The following is a 25,215-nucleotide window of genomic DNA, read 5'->3' as shown; positions in this document are numbered from 1 at the left end:
AACTGAAGGCATGATTCTACACCCTTTATGCTGCAGAGCCCTTACTCACATAAATACCTCATTAACATCAATGACACTACTTGCATGGAGAAGTGGTAGACTGTGTGAGTAAGGGTTGCAGAAATGGACACTGAGCTAGCATAGGCATGTAATTCACATGTATTTGGTCAAAATATTAATGAGTATGAAACACAAAACCCAGGACAATATTCAACCATAGTTATATTTTAACTAATAAAAACACTTCCTACTTCTGTCTAAGGCCAGACTGATCGAAGGGAGGGTGCAAGCCTCATGGTATGGCCATGCTAAGGACTGGGAACAATTGCACAGACTACACCCTTCTTTACTCGCCCTCTTCCACTTACCTTCACCCTAATTCAAGGGGAGGGAAGAAGCAACGCTATGGCTCGGTCCCTTAAACATTGGAAATCCACAGAGATTAGTAAACTGCAGCCTACGAATGGATAGAATAAGGGGCATTACAACTCTATGGGCCTGGGCTGTATTCTACCTTCTGATGCAGCACTGCAGTGCCACAAGTCAGATGAACTGAAGTTAAGCTGAAATATCCCATGGAAAGCGTCAAGAGGCAGGCATGGGTGAGCTCATAATATCTTGATTTTAGGGGTATCAAAGCACTTTCCAAATATTAATGATCACAACAGGCCTACGACATACATATTATTTTACAATTGAGCATCCCTGACCATCTTGGCTAATAGCCATTGCTTAACCTAGTTCTTTTTTTGAACCCAGTTATACTTTTGACCTTCAGATCATCCTCTGGCAACAAGTTCCACAGGTTAACTGTGCATCCTGTGAAGAAGTATGTATTTGTTTGTTTTTAAAAGTGCTGCTTATTAATTTCATTGGGTGATCTCTGCTCTGTGTGTTATCTGAAGGGGTGAATAATAATTTTTCTCCATACCATTCATGATTTTATAGACCTCTATCTCCCTTCAAACTGAATAGGCCTAGTATTTTTAATGTCTCCACATATAAAAGCTGTTCCCTACCTCTAATCATTTTTGTTGCCTGTTCTGTACTTTTGAAAATTCTAATATATCTTTTTTGAGATAGGGGAACTAGAACTGCATACAGTATTCAAAGTGTGGGCATATATGGATTTATCTAGTGGTCGTATGATATTTTCTGTCTTATTATCTATCCCTTTCCACAATGACTCCAAGATCTCTTTCTTGAGAGGTAACAGCTAATTTGGACCCCATCATTTTTGTATGTATAGCTGGGATTATGTTTTCCAGTGTGCTTTACTTTGCATTTATCAACACTGAATTTAATCTGCCATTTTCTTGCCCAGTCAGTCAGTTTTGTGAGATCCCTTTGTAACTCTTTGCAGTCTGTTTTGGACCTAACTACCATGAGTAATTTTATATCATCTTCAAACTTTGCCACCTTACTGTTTACCCCTTTTTCCAGATTATTTATGTCAATGTTGAATGACACAGGTCTCAGTACAGATCCTTAGGGCAGCATACTATTTACCTCACTCCATTCTGAAAACTTACTGTTTATTCCTACTCTTTGTTTCCTGTCTTTTAACCAGTTACTGAGCCATGAGAGGACCTTCCCTCTTATCCCATGACTGCTTACTTTGCTTAAGAGCCTTTGGTGAGGGACCTTGTCAAAGGCTTTCTGAAACTCCAAGTACCCTTTATCTAGTGGCTCACCTTTGTACACATGTGTGTTGACTCCTCTCAAATATATTGGTGAGGAATGATTTCCTTTTACAAAAGTCATAATGAACATATCGTATTCTGTCTTTTTTTTTTTTTAACTATAATTTCAACCAATTTTCCTGTACTGAAGTTGTTCTGAAGACTCGTCCAAGATCACATCAAATTTGTGTCATAAAACAACCCCAAACCTTTGGCATCTAATCCCCCAATCTAATCCCTTAACCACCCATGTAATGGGTATATGTATGGTATATGTATTACCATGGTATGGTATATGTATTACTGATACATAGAAAATTATATATATTTTTATTAAAATGTTAAAATGTTAACATACTACTTACTTACTCAGGATCAGCTTAATATTCAAATAACTTGGCTAAAGATTCTGGCTTGCTGTCTGGGATGCCATTCTCCTTTAAGTATACAAGAAAGGGTGGCCAAATGAGAAGCACTCTGTCAGAGGGGTGGCAGGAAAAGGGGTACTGGCCTGTATATGTGGTGGCTGTGTCCAGGAATTAAACAGTTTTTTGGTAGGAAATTATTGGAGAGATTCATTTTAAGACAAAAATATGGCTTCTTAGAGATCCCCTGACCTGCTTATTGAATGCTCCATTAAAGGATCTGCAATTTTAATAATTACATTTTTTTATTGTTAGCAGCCTGGCTCTGTATTGCACATTATAGTATATGTGTGACCCCTCTTCCTGTGGAATTATGCTACAGTAAAATATGGACTATCCTTGTAATGGAAAATTGTTCACATCAAGTATTTACACAAGAAAATATACTTTTCCTTTTAAAGCAATTTAGTACAAGCATAACAGAAAATTGCTCCTCTTTCAGCAGAGCATTACAGGACCCATTCTGCAATTATCATTCAGACAAAATTCTTATTGAAATCAATTAGCCTGATTCTCCACTGACTTGAACCTTATGTAAATATTTGTACTGGTGCAAAGAAGAGATTTGACTTCAATAATGCCCTGTACAGGTGCAATACAATGAAGCCTTGCACATGTATTGATAGCAGGACGAAGGCTTGCTTGGATGATGGCAATTCTTATTTATAGGGTGCTTTGCAGATATTAACTCTTCTAGTACTTCTATATAGATGTAAATGCTATTATTCTCATTTTGGGGATAGGGAAGTTGAGGCAAAGAAGTGAAATGACTTGTTCAAGTCAGCAAAGGCATTCAGTATGACAGCTAGGATTAGAACCCTGGAGTAGCTAGCTGCCACTGTGCTGGCCACTACATCAAACCTCTTTGAGGATGAACTATAATGAACACTATAAATTCTGACCACGCAGAGCAGGTGTAAATAAAGTCTTTAAGAAAGCAGAGAGAAAGAATAAAACAGAAGCAACAGTATACAGGATATACATGGGTAAGAAAGGACAAGGAGCTTTTTAAGTCATATCTACTGAAGAAAGAGCAGAAATACAGTTTGTGCAATAGCAAATATTTGACACGTTTGACTTAAGAGTTGGTTAGAAATAGCATGAATATCTTTCTTCTAATAATCCGTTCCTCGGAATGTGTTTTGCTGTCACTGCAAACAAGGCAGTATATTTTCTTTGCAAAAAAGCTCTTCCACTGCTTCGGCTGAGCCAAATGTTAAACATAAAATACTCTAAAACTAAGGGGTAATGATGACCGTAAAAGACTCTGACTTGTAACTGCAGCCTGTAAATAAATATTTAATCATTCAAAGCAATGCCTGCCCTGAGTTGACTGAAAAAGGGTAGTTCTATTTACCATTAATTGAAAACAATTACTTCATTAACATTAGGAGGAGTTGAGGGTGCTCAGCACCACCCAGGAAATGCTCAACACTTCCAGGTAAACATTTCTACCTGCTTGGCTGCACAGGGCCTCCCTGGCAGCAGATGTGCTATGTTTCTAATGCCCAAAGGGGTAAGGAAGGATTTAGGAAGCTACATGATGTGGAAAGTTAACCCAGATCCAGGCCTGTTCTGTTCACTCTCTGGGAGTAGCTGTGCACAGAGGTGTGGTGGGGCAGAATTAGGTTAGGGAGTGAAGGGCCAGCAGATTCATGACTGCACAGATCCTCCAGTGCTCCATCCAGGAGAGGTGGTATGGGAGGAACTTTGCTTATAAATTTGCTTCAGAGTCTGTTGAAAGGTTTCACAGCCTTTCTGTTGCATGGGGGGAGAATTCCTCCACCTGCACCCCTGTGCAGCTGACCAGCACTGATACCACTGCATGAAAATTTGTCCCATTGCATTTAGCACTCTAGCTTGAGGGGTTTGTACTCTTTGGTGTGTGGAAAGAGACTACAGGCAATTGGTAATATAAAGCTAGAGTTTTACATTGAACAAAAATGTCTAGTACCAAAATGTTTTGAATGTAATCTTTCAAATAAACTTTTTATCTGATTTAATCTTGGATAGACTGACTAACAACCAAGGAACATAGACAAGGTACTAACTGCAGCAGCAGTTACAAAGCCTGACAATAGATTAGAATATATTTTTGTAAAGCTTGGATACACTATTTTTTGTCAAAGTGGATTATGTGAAAAATTACTCATTATGATACATGGCAAATATGTTTCCTTTTAATGCATTTCAAAATATAAATTCCTATGAATGATCTTATAAAAAGATTCTCCAACATTTGATATCCTGAGTGATGCACTAGTTTCACTTAATACCATTGTCTGTTAGTTTTTGAATTCATATACAAATGTAATTATGTAAATGTATTTGTAATCATAGATTTCAAGGACACTTCAATTGTCAGAAACCTTCCATGAATGGGAGTTTGAGGCCAAATGTTCATTATGGCTGGTGTACCTATCAGCATTCATATAAAAGTGAAATACTTGTATGGAAATGACAGATGTAATTTTCAGCTGAGAGTAATTTATTTGTATTGGTGGGAGCACAAAGGACAATTTGAGGGTAAATTCTTTTTTCTTTCCTTTTTTTACTTCAGAAAAAATTAGACATGTCATCAGAAGGATAGTAGCTAAAGGACATGGTTTTTTTTCAGCCAGGTAATGGAGAGAAACATGCAAGTCAGTTTGTGGAATCAAAGCAGAATTGATGAGGATCCTAGAAGGAAAAAAAAACCCCAGAATTTTAAATGTTCCAGGTCTTCTAACACTTTTGCTGCATACAAATTGAGTAAATTACCAAAAACTATGGGCTTTGAACATAGAGCTTCTAAAACATTTCATGGTGAATATTTGAACAAATCATAGTATGCAGAAGTTTGTCAATGTCCTGCTTTTCTTTGCAGATATCATCTAAGCAAAATTTCCTGCTGGTTAGGCTAGACAGGTGGCTCACTGTGAGAATTTTCAGCTGTGGAGTAGAGCTGTACAAAATATTTCACTTGAAAGTCAAAATTGGCCGCCTTTTCCTAATCCCAATAGCAGTTCTTTGTTTTGGGTCTTTGTTTGTTTTTGTTGCTTTCATGAATATTTTAAGTTAGAATTGCATGGATGTCTAAAAATCTGAGGTTGCTTTTCATGGAGCTTTTTGTGCCTTGAGCTGTGTTGATCACATACATGTTCCTTTTTCTGGTCCCCCGACTGGGTGATCTTAACCCATAAACTCAGGGGAAGCCATTTTCTGAAGTTGTATTGGAAGGGTAGGCTGCATGTTGTTTTTTCTCTCAGAGGATTTAAAAAGAGTTAGAAAACAAAAACCTACCTGCCCCTCTTCCCCCACATCCAATTCTGTTGTGTCTAAATCTGGCAAGCAATGGCCATTTGTCACCTGTCAGTTTTCCCTTACATAGGAGGATGTTGGAGGGGGCTTGTTAAACCAGAGCATAAGGGAAGATTTGTTTATGTATAATATTTAAAGGAGACCTTCTTATCTGTGCAATCTTGTTAGGTTCCTGCACTCCCCTAGGACATTAAACCTACTGTCTCAAATGTCCTTAGTTCTTATGATTGCCTGGGAAATGCTTTAACTTTATTAAAAGTAGAGTGATGTGGAGTGCCTCTCTAGTTAAGTTTGTGTCATGGCATCTGTTTAAAGGTGGACTTTTAAGTCCTCTAAAATTGACATGCTTTGTTAGATTTCTTTGAAAATTGGTGTGGCTCAGGAGGGTGCAGGATGAGGCTATTGATCCAAATTTGGAGTTGCGATCCACAGGTTCCAGAGATATAAGCCTTCCAAAAATAGCCATTTAAAAAAAATGTCTAGGTGTTTTGCTCCAAGCTACAGGTCAGTGTAATGTGATGTGGGTTGAAATGGTCTCAATCTGTCAAGTTTTACCCAAGGCTGTGTGTGGCACCTACTAAATCTTTGTGGGACGCAAACTGAGAACAGTATTAAGAAAATGTACATTTTTTACACTGTGCATATGTCAGTATAGAAAACTAGCTAGAGAATTTCCATTCCCACTATTTTATGTGTGTTAAACTCGACCCTTGTAAATTCTCTAAAATCCAAATGGTTCTTCTATTTGCTTTGAAATTTCGCATGCCTCAGGAGGGTGCAGGGTAACATTAGTGATCCAGATTCAGGGTTATGTGACAGAGGAGTTCCCAAGTTACAGGCCCTCACCCAAAAACTGTTTTTTCTCTTCTGCTGCCTACTATTAATCCTGAGAGGTACTAATGACTCACACCCCTCCTGATGGCTGTGAGCTTGCCCTTCCGTTAACATAACTAAGGATACATTGATCACAACCCCACCCCCACTATCCCCACCCCAAGACAAAAGAAGTCTTGGACTGAGTGCCTGGAGGTTGCTACACTTTGAGAGTCATGGGTGGCTGTTTTAGTTGGGGGGGGACAATGTAATCAAAGTTTTGGGGAGAAAAATTAAACATGGGAATGCTTCCTGGGAAAGGAGAAGTATTAGTGGGTGGAGGAGTGAGAGAATAGGGGGAGAAGAGTTTGGGGCCACAGTGAGGGGTGAGGTTATAGAGAGGAAATAAATTGGGATTGATGGTAGGGGAGGAGAAAGAGAGAGATTGGGGACGCAGGTGAGGGAGGCATGGCACTCCCCAGCTGTGCCTATGCAGCCCAACCACACTGCACTGAACACTCTGCACTGCCAGTGTACTCCACCCTCCTACAACCTCCAGCTCTGCCAGTGCACCCCAAGTCCTCCCGCAGCACCAGTTCTGCCAGTGCACTCCTCCCATCTTGAACCACAACCTTCCTGCGTCCCACAGCTCTGCTAGTTCCCCCAGCATTGAATTAAACTTATTAAAAGGAGTTGGAAGAACACTGGAGTGTTCATGGCTGACTGGAAAAGGTGTGCTGTCTGGCTGTCATGGGGTACTCACTGCAGGTGGCACCTCCTCCTGGCTACTCAGGGGAATAGCTCTCTTCCAGGTCCAACACATCCCCTTGCGGTCTGTCCTCTGTATTGTCCCCACTTGCACTCTGTGGCCCCTCTTTTACTCCAGGAGCTGCAGCTTCCTCTTTGTGACTGAGCCCTCTGGCCAGATCACTATGTGGCTTTTCCTTTCAGGGTATAAAGTCTCACTGGACCTGCTGCCGTCCAAGCAATGCCACTCTGTCTGTGGCTGGTAGGGGAACCCAGGCTTACCCACTACTCCACGTTCCATCCCAGGGACCTCACAACACACAGTCAAGATCTGCTCAGCCTCCAGCCTTATTGCTCTCTCCCTGGGCTGCTTCCTAAAAAAAGGCATTTTTCTCCACCCTTCTCTCTTCTGAGTATGTGCTTCCCTCAGGGCCAGGTTCCCAGGGGTTCTACTCATTCCAGGAGTTCCCTCCTTCCTGCTCGAATACACAGAGCGTAGCTGCAGACTTCCTTCCTTCTACAATTTCTGTTGGTGGCTTCATATTGCTCACACTGTGTCTACACCACAAATTACTTCAGTATGATTTCCATTACTCAGAGGTGTGAATAATCCACCCCTTCCCAACTGACGTAAATTATGCTGACCTAAGTGCCAGTGTGGACAGTGTCATGTCAGTGGGAGAGCCTCTCCCACCACCATAGCTACTGTCTCTTATGGAGGCAGGAGTTATTAAGTTGACGGGAGAGCTTTTTCTCATGAGTTTAGAGCATCTTCAGCAAAAGTGCTATAGCGGTGCAGCTGCTGTAGTGTAGACATAGCCTCAGTCCACACCTGCTCATCTGAGCTTCATCCTCCAGTCAGGGATTGCTTCTCTATCCCAATCCCCTCATTGTGTGGCCTATCACACTTATGGGCCCTGTGAAGCAAAAAGGATTCTTTCCCCAAGAATCAGACAGCACAAGATAATACTGAAGAGGTTTATTCACGGCACTGAGAAGACTGCCTTAAACAGCTTCGAATTCATGTTGTTACAGGAGACACTTATATACGGTTTTTATTATTTAAATAATGTATTTACATTTTCTTAATCTATTCAGTTATGAATACAGACATTGTTCCACCCAGAAAGAACAGGAGTAATAATGACAGATACAGAACATAGGTGCAGAGACACTCTAATTACATCAAAGGATCTTTGACTACACTTGGGAGTGGGAAATGGGTGGAGAAGGAGAATCCTTACAGATAGGAGGGTACATGACGAGGGGCGGGGGTGTAAGGAATGTGCTGTTCTCATTGTGAGGCAGAATCACTGAGTGTACATCTGGCCTTCTAAGTTATCTGGTATCTACATGTGCCATTGTCCTTGAGGCTCTGGTATGCCTGCCTGTTAGCTATGTGAGTTTTCAGCCTAGCTGAAAATTGCCTCAGGCCTAACAGTCCTTTCTCAGCTTCCTTAACCCTTTCAGGACTGTCATGGGGTGAATGCCCCCTTACAATAGCATCATGCTCTGATACCTCAGTGTTTCTCAGAAATAGGGTACATCTCATGGATGAGGTCTTTCTCTCAAACATAAAACTGTCAGTATTTTGGAACAGAAACTCCATCTGCAATTTCTCTCACTTACCCCACCACAACTTCTTCCTCCAGCCATTGAGAATCAGGAACGCTGTTCATAGTTGCCTTTACTTCAGGCACTGCATGTGAATTGGGTTATGGGGGGAGTAACAGGAATAGTAACTCTGTACATGAGGAAGTGAAGGTTCCAGGGAGCTGTTACACTTGCTTTCACTGGGGAGGCCTGGCTGCAGTAGCAGGGAAGGTCCAGGTTGGAGAGGGGAAAGCAATGAATGGGTCAGGGGCATGCCTGGGCAGGTGTACTAAAGCAGGGCTGGTGGGGCAAATGATGGGATGGCTCAGTATGCAAACTGCAGGACATGTACAAATGCCTAAATGACTACTAACTTTTTCTTTTTAAAAAAGAAAAGAAGAGAACACCTAGGAAATGCATTGGCAAAAACTATGTTAACACAGAGTTAAGGTTGCTTGATTGTATGTCATCATCCCCTTTCAAAATGATGAGTTGACCAAAACTGAAACCTCTGAAAACCTGGGAAAGGTGCATTTACAGTTGCCCATGCAACCTTCCTTCTTCCCTCTTTCAGCAATGTGCCAATACACAATTTCCTTTAATACTGTTGGGTAGAATCCTGTGGGTGAGAGTGAATGCATAGTAAAAGGAGATTTAGAGCATATACATTTCAGCAACCATGGGGTTGACAGAGTAAAGATATGTGGACATATTGGGGCATTGCTGAAAGAAGGTAGAGGCAAGGTTGTATGGGCACCTTTATGCCTTTCCTGGTTTTCAAAGGTTTAAGTTTTGCTTAACTCAGCGTTTTGCAAGAGGATGACATATCAAGCATTCTTGACTCTGCATTAATGTAGGCTTTTTTGCCATTGAATAGTATTTGAGATTAATTTATGGAGTATTTGAGGCTTCTATGCTTCGTGTTGTTTTAGTTACATAAGGGACAAGTCCCTAGAGAAATGTCCAGAATTCTATTGTTGCATCATTTGTCTAATGTCTGTATTTCTGACAGAGGTCTACATTCTCCTAGGCTTCCAGTACTATTGCTTTGCCAAGGTTAGGTCCCATTTTTCTCATACTCCTATTTGCATTGATAAGTGTAGTCAGACAGTAAACTCATCTGTGACATTTTTCTGAAAAAACTAAACTGTTGCCAGCACTGCAGCATGTATCCATCAGCGTAATCTCCTTTTGAATTACTAATTCAGATACGCACTTATAAAAAGGCACTTGTGCCCTATCTCATAGGCAGCTATTTAGTCATTTTTCCATCTCTCCTATTTCAACACTTGTCACTGAGATAGTCACTATGCTTTCTATGTTGTTCTTTGTAACTAAATTAAGAAATATCTTGAAAACAGGATGAAGCCAGATTTCCGGTTTTGTTTCTTTCTTTCGTTCTTTTCAAAAACACTAAAATGGGACAGGAACTACAGTAGTTCTTTTGTTTTGTTTTGCTGATCCCCTGGATGGTGCAAGTGTTGCCAGGAGGAGAACAAGGAGCACACCAAGACTGAGTTATACAAATATGAGTTCTTGTACTTTCACAGTTGTTGCCCTTGTGAATATGTATCTTGCAAGATTGATTCCTGTTCTGCAGAGACAGTTCCCTGCACCTTCCTGGAGCGTTATGCAGCTTAAAGGCCCCTGCTAATAGTTTTAGTAGTGAGTGTTGATACCTCCTCAATTACAGCATGTTTAGATCCAGCCTACTGGTATTCTTAACTTGCTGCACATTTTTTAGAGACAGTATCACAGCTTTAACATAGGCACTATTTTTTGTATTGCCCTCTGTATTATGGACAGCATTCAGTTGATTGCATATGGACTATTATTGTTGACCACACTTTTAAAGGTGTTTGGTTTGCTTGCTTTTTATGACCGAAGTGGTGGTTTTTTGCATTTCTCTATTTTCTTAATTTTTAGAGTTCTGTTGATTTGTAATTTTGCTTTTTGCAGTTCTGATTATCATTTAGTGTTTGTTTATAATAGTTATGCTGAATTAGTGGTGATGAGGTCAACTCTTTTTGGTTCATTTGATGAGTGGTCTTATTTCCAGGGTGATATTTGGTGGATTTGTTTTTTGTTTTGTTTTGTTTTGTTTTGTTTTTTTTGTTTCTGTGAGCAATACTGGTATTGGTAACTATTGGAACTCTGTTGAATGCTTCAGTATATTTAAAATGATGGCGAAACTGGAACAATTCAGTTTTCAAATGTAATAAACACACTGCAAATCCTTTTATTGCTTGAGGGTACAGCAAAGTAACAAAAACAGTCTTATTCATTTGAGCTCCCCTATTTAAAGTGATATTTTGAGTTAATGACAGCCAATGATTTGATAGCTTTAGTAATGTGATTTTTTTTTGTCTGTTTTATTTGCATGGGTAAGTAATTGGATTGAGGTAATTGCATAATGTTTTAAATTTTATTTTAGCATCTGTGAAGAGTTCTGATGAATCTGGTACCATGGGGTTTGAAAGTTACTTTTTTTGTTTGTTTGTACATTCTCTGTGGAAGTCTCTTATTAGACTGACAAGATTTCTATGATCTCTGTTATTTGTGAAATTTTTCAGTATCTTATCTTTTTTCAGGGTTTGAATGCAATCTCATTTTATTGACAGGCATTTCTCTGGTGCTCAACACTAGCTTTAGAGTGCTTCATGCACACAGATGCATAAACCATGACAACATCCCTGTGAGATAGGGAAATCCCTGATTTCAAGGAGAAACTGAGACAGAAAAGTTAAAGTCAAAATTTTCAAAAATAGCTTATGATTTTGAATGTCTCCGTTTTTGGCTGCCCACCTGAGACATCTTGGGATTGAATTTTTTTTCAGAAGGCAAAGGGCCTTGAATGCTTAGTACCTCTGAGAAACAAGTCTAATGTGTCCCACATTGATCAGGCAGATTGAAAAGGCTATCTTCATATGCTGATGAAAAAACAGAAAACTGATTTATAAAACTAGCTGCCCACTAACTTCAAACACAAGAGACAACAGAAGGGAGCCGGAGCCAGCCCCTACCCAAATTGCTGGATTTGGTTTCCTACTTTTGCAACCATGCAGCTCTGACTATGAATCAGTGCATCTACATTCTATTGAGTCCTGAAGCTCCTGCCAGCCAGGACTTAAAGCCGCAGCTAAATGGATGTGTCCTTAATCATCCTCTGCTTGGAAGGGTGTTGCAGGGAGGGGGCTGTAAAATGGAGTGTTAACTGCACATATGCTGTGAAAGGACTAATAGGTGCCTGAAAGTCCAATTAACCTGCCCGCTTATATCTGGAGGATGAGTCAAGACTAATTGGAAAAAAAATCTAGCTGGGGGAGAGCAGGGCTTTGTTTCCATAAAGGGCTGGGTGAGTGTAGTTTGGAGGAGGGTGATCTAGAGACCAGAAGGTGGAAAAGTCTGGTCTCTGGGATATAGCCTATAAAGAAAGTTGGGAAAGGGGAAAAAGAGTAGCAGAAAGCCTGACTGAGTGGGGGCGGGGCTGGGACAAGCCGGAGCCTGTCTGAACCATTGAGAGAGGAGTGTGCTAGCAGCTGTATTATTATGGGGTGGACTGAGGGCAGTCTGAAGCAGCAGAGGTGTACCTGCAATGAGGTGGTTGTCTGCTGGTCCCAGCTGGACTGAAGGTTTGTTTTGTTTTATGTTACTTAGACCTTTTAGTAAAGGACTCTGTAACCTGGGAAAGGATAGAGCTCTGTTAAGCGGTCTGGCTGGTGGGCCAGGACATTTCTGTGGCTAGAGTAGGCTGAAGGACTGTGGGGGAACTGAGACAAAATCTGCTGTAATCAGTTCAGATGGGGCATGTTGGGGTAGCAACTTTGCTACAGCGGGGTGCTTGAGCAGCTCTCCTGTAGGCGGGTCTAAGACTGAGCTAGTCAATACTACTGAGGGACTAGATAATGCAACACATGTGAATGTGTATGAAACACTACACTTAACATCACTATTATTCAGAACTGATCTAGTGCTTCCTTTTTTACCATAATCCATGCAAACATTATGAACTCTTTAACCTGATTTAGTCAGCCTGCTGAAGCAAATCAGTTAACCACTGAGTTAGAGAAGTAGGTAGAGAGAGCTGTGGTATTGAGGACTGTGCCTTTAAGGGCTGCACTTCCCAGACCGAGAGTCTGGGTGGGGCACTGCGAAGCTCTTGTTGTGATGGCCCAGCCGGTGGGACTGGAAGTGGGACAAAAAATAAAGCAGATCTCTAGAATGCATCTTACTCACTGACTCACCTGTCTACACTGGAGGTTACTTTGGTATAACTGTGCTGCTGGGAGGTGAGAATAATCTACCCCCCCGAATGACATAAGTTATATTGACCTAAGTGCCACTATAGACAGCACAATGTCAGCAGGAGAGTGTCTCCCACTGACATAGCTACCACCTCTTGCAGAGACAGGCATTATTAAACCGACAGTTTGTTTAGAGCATCTCCTCCACAAGGGCTGTAAACGCTATAGTGTAGATATAGCCTGAATGATCACACAACACCACATTAGTCACCAAGACAGGAATCAGATGTGTTGTGTACTATGACTTACAATGAACAAGCTGTGATCTATACACACACAAAGTGAGCTGCTGTGGGACTATGTGAAGCACTTTATGGCTAAGATTGTACAACTGGAGGATTCAGTCTATGATAAACTGTCCAAGAAACTAGGCTTGCAGGATTTCATAGCTCCTTGACAGCTATATGCTCAAATCCTTCATATAATACAGCCTGGATCATCGCAAATGTCTCGTTGCCTAAGACAAGGTAAACTTTACAGCACTTGTAGGGGAGAGTGTATGAGAGAATTGCTCCAAAGATTCTTCTCTAGAGTATACGATTCTATTTCAATTTTGTGGCTATTTCTGAAAAGTCAACGTAATTGTTTCTGATGTTTATGGCAATGTCAACAGCATTGGTATTTTGTTGCTTTACTTGTAATCTATTACTTTAGCCTAGTCTACACTAGAAAAGGTTTGCTGGTATAGCTGCAATCCCTCCTATTGTATATGTAGCTTATTTCATTTGGGGAACCGGTATAAACTATAGCATGAAAACTAAAAGCACTCTTCTAGCTTTTGCTGGAATTAACCATGTCATCACAAAACTGTGTCCTTAACCAATATTACCATGCCAGCAAAAGCTTTCTAGTGTAGACCTGGCATAAGGCAGGATGCAGAGGCAAGCAGGCAGTAAACTCTTCTGTAAAAGAGAGTTGGAGCAAATGAAGGAGGGCTCCTGTTAGACACAACTATAGCATCAGTGGGCACTAGTGGCACCCAGCTTTATTTAAAACAAACCAACCCCAAAACAATAAAACAAAAACAAAAGTACTTTTCTTCTGTAATAAGAACTAGGTGATGTTGTTTCAGTCTCCATACTTGTAATTATTTCCTTTGTTGCCCTCCTAAGGGCAGGGAGGCAATAAAACTGAAATACAATGTGTCTATAATTTCCAAATATTAAAATGTCTGACAAAGATCAAAAAAGGAAATGTGAGAGTGCCAGTAGTTTTGGAATGAGACTCAAAGGGCAGACAATGCAGTGGTTGTTTTTTGGTGGTTGTTTTTTTTTTTTACCTTGAAGTATAGCTTCACTTCAACATCAGATACGTGCCAGGGCTGGAAGGAAATATTCTAGCTTTCACTTCATAAAAATTTCACAATGAATTAGGAAAAAACACTTGGATACTGCTTTTAACAACAAAATATTGCTCAGTTTGCTACTTTTTGGCAAATTTTGCTGACCGTTTGCCAAGTCTTTGCAGTAAGCAATTACATGTAAGTAGAAAAACACACACAAAAGGTATCTTTAAAATTTGCCGTGATGCTTTTTTGCTGGTGTTGTGGTGGCAGCACAGAATTCTCTTAGAACTTTAAGGAATTTGAACCCTGGTATTCTGAGGCAATTTGAATATGATCTCACTCCTGGTAGGATCATGCTCATCCTTTATATAAAAGGAGTAAAAGACCAGTAATGATAATAAGCAGCAAATAAAGAAGAAAACATTATGTCCACAGATGGAAATCTGATGCTCACAAGTGAAAAGAGGGCTGACTGACTCTGCACACATGCTCCTGTCCTTAAAACGCTAATAGCTTTAAAAAAAAAACAGAATTCATGCCGAGTCTGATCCAGTCCCCATTGAAGGCAATAGCAAAACTTCTGCTTCAGCATAATCGGGATTACATCCAAAACCTCACACCCTAGAGCTGTAAAACAAGTTGACAAAAGAGTTGGCAGCTGCCCTTGAGATGCAGTTCAAATGCCTGTAGTCAGGCCCTTACAGTAAAAGGCTCTTCATTGTTTTAAATTACTAAGTAGTGTTGTCACAGCACTGAAACAATTTAGTAAGTATTTGCAGAATTGCTGAGGGATTGGGCGGGGAGGAGGGAAGGGGAGGGGAGGGAATTGCCAAGGTCCAATATAGTGCGTTTCAGTTCAGGAGAGTGACTAGGAATGAGTCAGAGGAAGCTGTTCTTTCTCATGGTGCTTTCTCTCCTGCTGTGGCAGTTGAGTAGAGAAAGCTCTTTTTCTTTACTCATAACTTGTCAGTTCAGATAAATTTAAACCATCCAGTTACAAGCTGGAATTGAGAGAGCACTGAATGTGGTTTGAAAACTCTCATGTATGCTATGTGCATGTGTAGTTACATACACAGTGTTGAACTGTGTCCTTCCTTTAAATAGCCATGGAGGGGCATAAGAAATAAGGACTCTCTTATAAGGGCTGGTCACAGCTACAGTCCCAGTGCTTGAGGAAGGTAAGTCCATGATGCTCCCCACAGGATGGAACAAGTTGACTGAAATGGGGCAGGATGAGGCCCCCCCCGATCCACCATGTGGGTGGGTGCTCTCCTCTTTAAATAGTTTTAGTAATTATCATCTTCATCTTCCACTGCCGCACCCCCTCCACTTGCAACTGGCAAGCCCCAGAAGGGATTGTGCCAATGGATAGGTCTACACTGCAATAAAACACTCACGGCTGCCCATGTCAGCGACTCGGGCTCAGGCTGCAGGGCTATACAATTGCAGTGTAGACACGGAGGCTATAACTGAGCTCTGGGACCCTGTGGCGGAGCAGGGGGATGGTCCCAGGGCCAAGTCTCTAGCCTGAGTTGGAGTTTCTACAATGCAGGGTTGGGCAGCCCAACCCCTGTGAACCTGAGTTAGCTGATGTGGGCCGGCCATGGGTGTTTTATTGCAGTGTAGGCACATCCTCTGAGGCCTAAGCACACAGAGAAATCAGTCTCAATATGAGTGCTTTGAGTATATTGAGGTCAGATTACTGAATGCTCTTACATGCCGTTTTGCTATATGCAAAAGCAGCAAATTGCCCCTAAATTTAACATTATTGCTATGATGTTGCTATTTTACTTTGTGATCTTTACAGGTATTTTTGCTACTGCTTCTGAGCTCTGTAGCTAGATCCTGAGAGAGTGGACTATGTCACTCTGCTAGTCATGGTAGCAGAGAAGACTACCAGTTTTCTTCTCATTTGCATTTGGCTAATCACTTCTACTTCTCTTCATCTCTATAGGTCTAAGTGAAGAGTCTTAGAGCTAGTCTACACTTAAACTTACAGCAGCACAGCTGTATTGGTACGCTGTGCTGCTGTAAGCGTGCTTGTGCAGCTGCGTTATGTCAATGGGAGAGAGCTGTCTCGCCAATATAACAAAACCACCTAAACGAGCAGCGGTAGCTATATTGGCAGGAGAGCGTCTCCCGCCAACACAGCGCTGTCCACAGAAGCACTTATGCTGGCAAAATTTATGTCACTCGGCGTGTTTTTTTTCACACCCTTGAGTGACAAAAGTTTTGCATGCGTAAGTGCTAGTGTAGACAAAGCCCTAGCATTTGTAGAGAATTTTGAGGCTAACAGCCAATCACCATATCATGAAAGATTTAACAGGGTTTAATCTATTTGTAGGTCCTGGAAACAACTAACTCTGAAGGATTGTTCTTCCTATTATTTGATTCATGTATGGCTTGATCCTGTTCCCATTCCAGTCAATGAGGGGAGGAGGTGGGGGGGAGGCTGCCATTGACGTAAATGGTTCCAGATCAAGCTCTTACATTATCAAACACACAGATGCAAAGCCTTGTAATTAATCCTGGAGTAATTTGACATGGCAGAGAAGACTCAGAGTTTTGGATCTTTTTACAACAGGAACAGACATTTTAACAAAACCGTCCTTTCTGACTTACATGACTGTGTACAAGGAGGAGTGGAACAGATTGGCTGTATGCAGTGTAGTTGTAGCTGTGTCCTCCCAAGCTGTTAGAGAGACAAGGTGGGTGAGGTAATACTTTTATTGGAGCTCACCCACCTTGTCTCTCTATAGAAAAAGCCCTTGTTTTTAATTGGTGGTAACCACCTGCAAGTGACCAAGCATAAACAAGCCCACTTATCCTCTTGGGTCGACTCATTGCAGCTCCCAGACACATTTTTCATGCTTGTGTATCCCATCCCACACATTGTTACATTATTTACAATATTTCACAAGCTATTTCCTGATGGAGTGAAACCTCTAATTCCCAAGACAGTGACAGAATGAGGCTATGTGATATTCAAGTGTTAGTTTCAGAGGCGAGGCCAATGACAGAAAAGAGAAGATGATCAACCTTTAGAGGTTGTCCCCTCATAATGTGTGGAGGGGGATATGTGGATAGGCAGAATGGCATGGGTGAAACTTGTGCTCCTGATGCCTGTGCTTTACTTTCGCTAAGGGCTTAATTTTTTCATATCAAATTCTAGTGCCTTTCACAAACATTACAGTTCTTAAATAATTCAAAATCACAGGATTAACATTTCAAAATAAACCTTCAGTCTGCTTCTCTTTTCACATCAATATAAAATGGGGGTAAATGCCACTGAGCTATATAATTACAGCAGTTTTCCACCGCTGTAAGTGAGAAAAGTCAGGCCTTTAACTTTCAGTTGTCCTTCTGGGGCAGCCGATGCAGAGTAAATCCTGCCTAGCCAGTATCTTTTCTTGCAAGTAGTTGAAGAGTCGTAGAACAGAACAATCTTAAACCTAAATTTGGTTCTTTACCATTAGATTTATTCTGAGGAATAGTAAGCAATAATACATCATTTAAATTTATCATTGTTAAAATAGTTATAGAGGTGACTTGATGTTTTTATATTAAAAGAACTTTCCTACTGTATTTTCCTCCTTATGTTAGTGCATCAATCTTTTAGACACAGGGTGAAAAGCAGCAGCAACAGTAGTAGAAAGCGTCAGCACTTCCACCACAGTCTGAGAGACCAGAGCACCTTTCTATCAGATTGAAGATGCTTAGGATATCTATACTGATAAAGAACACTGGTCTGTTCAGCGTCTAGCACAATTAGGTCTTGATAAATGAGTCAAGCCCCCAGGTAGAGAGAGCTGCATGAAATTTTTCAGCTGAAAGTAATGTCAAGAATGCAAATTCAGGTTGACCAAAACATTTTGTAAACTTGTGTCAAATTTTGACAAATTGTACCAGTGGAGGGGTAGGGGAGAAATCCTGAGAAAACCACAATATTGTTTTTAATTCAAAATGACTCTTATTTCAAGATTTTCTTTTCTTTTTCTTTGTTTACGTTTAAATGGTTAAGCTCCATGAAGCCTTTTTTCTTTTGGGTTGAATGAAACATTTCTGTAAACCAAAACCAATGTTTTTGTTTCATTTTTCTGAAATAGTTGACATTGAAAAAACAGCTATTGGCAGACCTCTGCCCTTAGGCTGTACTGCTATTCAAACAATAAATCAACTTACAATGTATGGCACCAAGGCTGCCTCTTCTTATCTTGGACTGATTTCTCCACTCTTTTCCTTTGGAGCTGATTCTCTGCTCACTTACACTGGGGTAAATCAGGAATAACTTTACTGAAGTCAATGGAATTCCACTGGTCTTAAATTGTTGCAGTAGGCGAATCAGGCCCTTTGACTTTTATACTTGCTCATTTACCCTAATTAGGCAGTTCTTGGCTTGTGAATTTACTGTAACTGAGCAAACTAGAAAACTATTTTTGAAAAATTAGGTAGGCTTGTCCAGTACTGGATTCGTTTTCCACCAGCTTACTTTGTCAAGTCAACATGTGTTCACAACCACTACAGTTGATTATTATCGAAGAAAATCAGTATCCCCAGCACACATTCTAATTCTCCACTCCTGCCTTTTGAAACTAACTTATGTGGTCAATTTGAAAGTGACAGCTCTAGTAGTAATTGCAATACATTAAGTAAAGCTTCGAGGAGTCAAAAAGCATAGTAAATTCGTTACATATAACTGAGCCATCAATTAGTGTTAAGCTGGCAATCTCAAGGGCAGTTAAAATGGTTGAAATTACACTAGCCCTGCAGTATCATAGTTCTTAGTTTTGGCTAACTGTCCTTTTATTACTCAACAAAGTACAGAGGAGGCTCAGTAATTCAAAATGCAATTGATTTTCATAGGGAACAAAGGAAGAGGAAAAATTGGGGATGGCTTAGCATACACATGCTAATATATTGTCCGCTGTGTATGCAGATGCATTGCTCAACATGGCTTCAAGCCAGACACCTCATAGCCCCTGCATTAATGTGGTGATAAATATTTATATTTTCATATATTAGACAATATTCCAAGATAAATGATTTATTCTCTTTGGTTTAGAGATGCACATTCTGCTGAAATTACAAAAATCGTTTGCACCTAAAAGTTTCGTAACAATTTGTTCTTAAGCGTCTGGTCAAGCTGCTCCGTTACCTAGACCTGTATTGCTTTTGGGCTCTGGGAAAAATCACATGTTGTTGTTGTCCAAATTGCCTTGTCAATTAATAATCTCACACCGATTACTGAGTTTCCCCTAGCTGTCGTCTATTCTGGGGACTTTGATGCCTTTCCTTTGATGTCCTCATTAAAACTTGAAGATAACCGGTCATCAAAAAGCTTAGTTTAACACTAAAAATGGAAACAATTGCAACTTTTTTTTAACTGGCTAGTCTTTCTTGAAAATATTTTTAATGACTTGAATAACACACACAGTTACTCTAAGGTCCCAATGCCACAAATCCCTTAATCAATGGACCTACTCAGGGGCATAAAGTTAAGCATAAAGCCTAATCACCTATTGTATTGTGTTGCTTAAGGCTAATAAGTGGAAACAGTGGTGAAGGTAATGCCAAGGGACCAGAAGTAAAGCTTTTAAGTCATAAGCATTTGGTTCTGACTCCCCTTTTGCCAGCCATATAACAGGCGTAGATACTGTTTCCTTTTGGTTTGTTGCCTGATACCGACTTGCAGAAACTAAAAGTTACTGGGTTGAGGAATTCTCGGTAACATTAGAGGATAATGTTATATTTAACATTTAGTGAAAACATAATTAAAATGTCCCAGGAGCAGCATGTTGTAGATGTGTTGGTCGCAGGATATGAGAGACACAAGGTAGGTAAGGCAATATCCCTTATTGGACCAACTTTTCTTGGTTACAGGAACAAGCTTTCTGGCTTCACCTAGCTCTTCTTCAGATGTGAAGAAGGTAACCATAGTGTCTAAACTAAATTCAAGTTGTTAAGCATAAAGGGTTCATATGTAGGAGACTACGTAAAATAAAATGGGCAATTAAGGGTTAACAGGCAATAGGGTGTGTACAAACAAATTGTTGTACTTGAAGGCCTATTCTGACCAAGGACATGAAACAATTAATAAAGTGTGAATTCACAGAAGTATTCACAGTAAGCTTGTAAATATGTAATTAGTAGATAAGGGAATAGTAGGGCAATGAATAACATGTAGTAGATAGTAAGGCCATAAGTGTATAATGGATGGCAGATGTGTGGTACATAAACAGTTCATGATCTGTATGGACACTGGCTCATTAACTTCTGAGAACCAATCGTAGAGCCCACGATATGATGTAGAATGGAATATACACACACTACTCTGTTTTGGAAAGATGTATATGTTTGATTACGTATTTTTTGGATTTGCGGTACACGCGCTATCCACCCCCTGCACTTGAGCCTGATCATTTTCAGCATAGGTTTACTGTATGCCAATAAAGCAGAGGCCCCAAACTGTGGGGCATGCCCCCCTCAGGGGCCCATGAAGGAACATTGTGGGGGGGCACAGCAGGACCTGGGCCAGCCCCCACAGTGTCTGGGGAGGGAACCCCATTCAGCCCTGCTCTGCCGAGAGCTCTGCCCTGATCCCGGTCCCCGAGCCACGGCCCCTGGCCTGACTGTGGCCTCGACTCCCAGCCTGGCCCCACCGCTGCAGTCCCTGGTTCCCGATCTCTGCACCTACTCGTAGCCACTCCATGCTGGGCTCACCTCTCCCTCGCCTCAGCCCCTGGTCCTTTCCCAGCTCCCAGCCATGGTCTCAGCCCCCAGCCTCAGCACTGGCTTCAGTTCCTGGCCCCTGGCCTTGTTGCAGTGACCAAGCCTCTGGGGTCCCACTGCTGCCGCAGCAGGCCCCAGCCCCCACCCCACTCCCAGGCATGGCCCCCGCTCCCAGCCTCAGTCCCAGCTGTGGGTGTGGGGGGGCATGGATGTGTGTAAGGGGGGTTTGTGATGTAAAAGTTTGGGGACCACTGCAATAAAGAAACCTGAGTGACCTATTTCAAAGTTGAGCTGAGTTCTTGTGAACTGAAGTTAAGGTCTCAAAGGGAATCGAACAATAATGAGCCATAAAACTAGTCTGTAAGTCCAAGGTGGTTCGTATCCAGCAGAGTGCCCAGACTCATCTCTTGAAGGAGCTGTGTAGGTTGCTTTGAGGATGAGGACTGAGAGGTCAAATATGCAGCCATCACTTTGCAAAAGGGTGCTTTTATCTCTTCTTGTTCTGTGTGAATTTATTCAAGAGCACAGTGCTTGTCCAGTTTCACCCACATGGTTGTTGGGGCATTGGATAAGATGCACTACATGTTGGTAGGCATGTGGACCTTGAAGAGTGTGTTGTGGGGCGTACTGATCATCATAGCAGTGGAGATATGCTTGCAGGTTTTGTATCTGTTCTGGCAGGGTCTGCTGCTGCTTTAAATTGGTGTGTCCTGGTCTATGGGGAGCTTGCTTCTGAAGAACTTGGTGAGGTTGTGGGGGGAGAAGTGGGATTGTTTGAAGGCTACAAGAGGGAGTTTGAGAGAGATTTCTGTCAGTACGTGGTCGCCATCAGATATGGGTTGTAATTATTTGATGATACTCTGTATGGGTTCCAGTGTGGGTGATAGATGACCACTCTGGGTGTAGGAACTTTTACATCTATGGTTTAGGGGGATGAACCATTGCCACTCCAGCTCTTAACAGGCTTTAAAAAGAATAAAATGTTTCTATGTTTGTAATGTGAGTTTTATTTCTGGTTAATCATGACTAACATTCTAAGGAGAATGGAAAGTGAGTTTTGTTATGAGGGATGATGCTGGATATGACTAAAGAACAAGCAACCTTGTTTGCTGGGTGACCTTTTGAACAGCATCTCTGAATGGGTCTCTCATGATTCTAACTTTGTGGGAACGCATGTGGAGAGTTTCATAGACTTGCATGGTAGCTCCAATTACTAGAATTATTCAATGACAGAGGATCAAAAGGTACTGTATTTGAGAGGAAATGGCCAAGTCCAAAAGTGTACAAAAGTAGATATTTGATGTGTGGGTTTTCCTGGAAGAAAATCAATTACCTTTGCAGGGTAAATACCAGGTAGGAGAACACTTATTTATTTATTTATTTATTCCCCACTTCAATGCCCTGCTCTGAGTCCACAAAGATACTTTCACTCATGAGGCATTTAAGACCATCTGCTGGTATCCAGTGGCGTAGCTCCTCTGACTTCTATGGCCATATGTCACTTTACATTATCTGAAAATCTGGCACCCTCATTCAAAATGTTGTGCAGTCTTTTTCTTTTTCCTGTAATTGTATTTATTTTCAGTACTCCAGAAATTAGCATTAGTGGTTAACTCCTGATCTCCTGAGAAAATGAGCTTCTGTAACATACTGAATACCCTTAATTCCCATTGACCTAATCAGGGATTTATGTTGCTAGTACCTCACAAATTCTGACCCTTGAGGACAGTATTTTTCTCTCCTTCCTTCTGAATGATAGTAACAACTTTCTGTTTAGTTATCCATTACTTCGTTTTCATGTTACTCACAATCACACCAAAACTTGAGGTAGATAATTAGAGGCACTTTCTCAAAATTTGCAAAGTTTTCTGTTTTATTTCACACCTCTACATTTTTCAGAGCATACATTGCTCATTCTTTAAAAGTGAGCTGTTTAGTGTCATAAATACATAACTAACTGGCCCTACACTAAATGACACCCTCCCCTCCATTTCAGTGCCCCCCTCCCTTTGGTACCCTCTCCTCCACATGTACACTTTCACAATAAAACAAGTTCACGATATTACAGCTTGACTTTCTCTTCACTTTGTTTTTATATCTCACTGACTGACTGACGCCCCACCCCTTATATACCCACGGGGGCATGGCTGACAACATTCTAGGAGGTTTGAGGGAAAAGTCTGGAAAGTGCCACGAGATTATGCAAAGGTCCAGAACATTCTAGGAGGTTAGTGAAAAATGAAACCACATACGGAATACCTAAAATATTTTATTTCAAACATTTTATTTTCCTTTTGTTGTGAACAACAAAAACAGCACCCTGAGCCCAGCGCCCCCCAGACAGTTGCCTGATCCTAAATCCAGGTTTGACTAGCTGTCTTTCTGGTCTCTTATAGCATTTCTTCATGTGTTAAGTCTCTTCCTCTTATCTGACTTGGGGTGGAATTTCACAATTCTTCCGCTCTTAGACCAGGATCCGGGTATGCTACTTTGGTTATAACCAATACTTACTGCTCTGCAGACCCAGCTTGTGTTCGAGCCCCTGCATTTCCTTCTCTCAGGAATCTCTGACCAGTGATATAGTGACAAGCTCAGATCTCAGGACAAACAACCATGGGAACTAGACACACACAAACAAATGCAGAAACAGTGAGAACATAGTAATATCGGAATAGAATATGTTTTTTGCTTTGGTGGATGTTTATACCTGGGCTAAGCTAATCAGAGTGCTCAAATCTGAGTGCCAATCACCTGGGTTAACTCTGCAGTGAAGACATTCCAAGAAATTACATCTTGAATATATATATAAAAAAAAGTTCAATTAATACACATTTAGTGTCGTTGCTTGCAAATTAATATCTATAATGATCTTTTACTTGCCTGATACTTTATAGGGACGCTCCTAGAATCCAGGCTCTGGCAGCAAACAGAAAGATTTGGGCATGAACTCCAATTCTTTTTAGCACCATTTAAACATTTTAACAAGTTCCACCATGGGTCACTAGCAGGGATCCATGTTACCAAAGCACAGGCTTTACCACTTGAGCTAGAACAAGAATTTCATTAGCTGACCACAATAGTAAGTTGTTGTTCTCAGTATTGACTAGCCATTAAGAGGAGTGTGACAAACTCCCCCCCAGTTTCAGACACTTAAGTAGGAAAGGACATCTTTGAGCATGTCTATAAGGCTTCTCTTGTAAATGTAGTAGAAATGGGTAGTTAACATGGATGACTTATCCTCTGGTTAAACGATCACAGAAAATATGAACCATATTAAAAAAAATGTTAAAAGGCACTAAATGACATTATATATATATATATAGGATGTGATAGTACAATCCCTTTTTATCTAACTTCTCCAGCATAGTGCATTTGTTTCTTTTCTCTTTTATATGAAAGGTCACATTGCACAAACACTATTGCATTTTTATCATACTCAATGGATTGTGTGGGCTGTTTGCTGACCCATTCTGTTTCTTTTACCTTTAAATGGAACCACTTTGTAAAGCAAGCTCTCATTTTGACTGCATTGTTTTTTAGTCCTACGGGAGCCATAAGATTCAACATTTGGACGGTTCCATCTTAATGATTGATTTCAAGGTTTTTACTATTTGTCACTTTACTATAAACTATGATTTTTTTGGTCGGAGAGTTCGTGCTTTTAAGTTTCCATCTTTCTCACTCTTAGGCATTTTAATGACTTTAGATTTTATATTACTTAGAGTTGAGGATCATCTTCACTGTGAATGGTTTTTGTGCCCTTTCATTTGATTGGTTCGTACAGAAATCACCAAGAGGCTGCAGTGAATCACTCTGACTCATTACCTTCAAGTAATAGGTTAGCCTTTTTCCAATTTCATCTGACTGCAAATGTGACTTGAAACTTTTTTTTTTTAATAATATCTTCTAAACTGGAGCTGACGAGTGTAAAATCAGGACAAAAAAGCCACTTGATTGTGACTAACTTGTGTGTCATAGGCTCCCACAGCAAAATGATAATTACAGTTTACTTTAATTTGTGGGAGGGTTACATTAAAAGTGGCAAAGACAGACGGACTGGAAACCAGGACTTCTGTGATCTGATGCTGACTTGCCGTATGATGTTTGGCAATCCATAACCCCTCTATGCCTTCATGTATCCATCTGTAAAATGGAGACAACTATAACCTTTACAAATAAAATTATATCCTCAGATATCAACGTGTCTTAGAGAGATGGGTAAGCATTATCCCCACAGATGTGGAAACTGAAATCTTAAGGCTCTTTCAATTTTTACCTCTAAAAATAGAGGTACTGCAAATTACAGGCTATTTTTGACAATTTGGCCCTAAGTGACT

General features: G+C 40.8%; 1 long non-coding RNA gene across 1 annotated transcript in view; it reads left to right on the top strand.

The window, feature by feature from the left end:
- The first annotated feature begins 12,010 nt into the window (after positions 1 to 12,010).
- LOC137146238 (uncharacterized) overlaps positions 12,011 to 25,215 on the top strand; it is a 64,888-nt gene continuing 51,683 nt past the window's right edge. The window contains exon 1 of the long non-coding RNA XR_010917860.1: positions 12,011 to 12,192. This is a non-coding gene — a long non-coding RNA (uncharacterized lncRNA). The remainder of the gene's footprint in view (positions 12,193 to 25,215) is intronic.

The sequence above is a fragment of the Emydura macquarii genome, unplaced genomic scaffold, assembly GCF_026122565.2.
Source record: "Emydura macquarii macquarii isolate MOO-44397 ecotype Brisbane River unplaced genomic scaffold, CSIRO-AGI_Emac_v2 contig_431, whole genome shotgun sequence".
Taxonomy (NCBI): Eukaryota; Metazoa; Chordata; order Testudines; family Chelidae; genus Emydura; species Emydura macquarii.
Note: the sequence above shows the minus strand (reverse complement) of the source record. Positions and strands in the feature narration are given on the sequence as shown.